We start from the raw sequence: 1,732 nt of genomic DNA on the forward strand, positions 1-1,732 counted from the left end.
GCGTTGGTGGTATAGTGGTTAGCATAGCTGCCTTCCAAGCAGTTGACCCGGGTTCGATTCCCGGCCAACGCAACTTCGTTTTGTCCTTCTTCAGTATCTTTTTTTTTTTTTTTTTTATCCCCGTTTCTCGCCGATCCGAACCGAATTGGGATGCGAGCGGAGCGCCCGCCTGGCTGCGCTTTGCCCCCTTGAGCCCCGGCGGGAGGCGGGCGCTGGCCAGCGGTCGCCGATCCGAACCGAATTGGGATGCACGCGGAGCGCCCGCCTGGCTGCGCTTTGCCCCCTTGAGCCCCGGCGGGAGGCGGGCGCTGGCCAGCGGTGGGGCACGGGTGCCGGTTACCTCTCTTCCGGACTCGCGGTGGAGACCCCGAGTCGTCAGGAGACGGCGGGGAAATAAATAAATAAATAACTCAGAATTAAAAAAGAAAAAAAAAAATCCAAAAACTTGAGCCCGAGCCCCCCACAAAACCCAAAACAGCAAGGAAATGAGCGGCCACAAAAAAACACCCCGAGTAAAAGGAAAACTGGTGTTTCCGCCCGGGATCGAACCGGGGACCTTTCGCGTGTGAGGCGAACGTGATAACCGCTACACTACGGAAACCCGCTATGGAGACGTGTCACTAGCGATGGCCCTTGTTCCCGTCATGGCGGCTGAGGGCACGCGGACCTCCCTCACGGCGGCCTCGAAATAAACCTCCCGCAAACCCCTAGAATCGCCGCGCGGGACACCCAGTGATTATCATCAATGACTAATTAGAGTTTCCAGACCCCCGCTGGTCTCAGGAGAGGACTGAGGTGCGTCTCCCGGGCGGTGTTTCGGGGGTCCCCTCAGAGAGGGCGCAGCCCCACAGGGAGGCTCCCGCTGAGGGGGCGCAGGGCGCTGCTCAAGAAATGTCGCTTTTTCCTGAGGCAGCTGCCACCAGATGTCGGTAGAATAGTGGCGACAGGGAGTGGAGCTCCCTGGAGAGCCACCCGAGAGGGACAGGACCCGCCTGGCCCAGGGGACAGGGGCTGGAAGAGGCACGGCCCCCCAGGACAGACCTGTTGACAACCATAGACTCACAAAATGCCAGACCGGTTTGAATTGGAAGGACTTTAAATCTCATTTCATTCCACCCCCTGTCATGAGCAGGGACACCTTCCACTGTCCCAGGATGCTCCAAATCCCATCCAGCCAGGCCTTGGACACTTCCAGAGATCCAGCCACAACTGCTCTGGGAATTCCATTCCAGGGCCTCACCACCCTCGGTCAAGAGCTGAGAATCCCAGATAGTTCTAAGTTTGCTCCTCTTACCCTATTGCAATGTTAATAACTTACTTAATGGCAATCTTTCTCCTTTTGGTAAAACCTCAGCCCTTGGAATCAGGTGGTAACATGAGAATTATGTTTTCCTGTTTTTTTGTTTGTGGGTGTTTTTTTTGGTTGGTTTTTTTTTTTTTTGGTTGAAGTGTATTTTATGCTCTGCTGGCTGCAGAGAAAAGCTTAGAAGGGAGAAATGAATCATAAACTCAGACGAAAGCAAAAAGAACTTCACTTTTAATAACACTTGTTCTTAGCAAAATCTACTTTTCATTTTACAATTTAATTTCACAATTTTGTAGCTGATCTTTTGATTTGGGGCCAAAAGGGGTAGAGAAGAGGTTGTCACTTGTTCTTTAACTTCAGGGCTTGCCAGTGCTTTATTCTGATCTGATTTATGATAAGGATTATAATGTTACATTCGAGTCCGTG

At 52.3% G+C, this 1,732-nt stretch overlaps 2 non-coding genes across 2 annotated transcripts; one reads left to right on the forward strand and one right to left on the reverse strand.

The window, feature by feature from the left end:
* On the forward strand, positions 1-72 carry TRNAG-UCC. Its single transcript has one exon. It is a non-coding gene; the product is annotated as a tRNA-Gly (tRNA).
* A 456-nt stretch (positions 73-528) lies between these two features.
* TRNAV-CAC lies at positions 529-601 on the reverse strand. The gene has a single exon. It is a non-coding gene; the product is annotated as a tRNA-Val (tRNA).
* Between the last annotated feature and the right edge of the window lie 1,131 nt (positions 602-1,732).

Source organism: Passer montanus, unplaced genomic scaffold (genome assembly GCF_014805655.1).
Source record: "Passer montanus isolate IOZ18808 unplaced genomic scaffold, ASM1480565v1 scaffold112, whole genome shotgun sequence".
In the NCBI taxonomy this organism is placed as follows: Eukaryota; Metazoa; Chordata; class Aves; order Passeriformes; family Passeridae; genus Passer; species Passer montanus.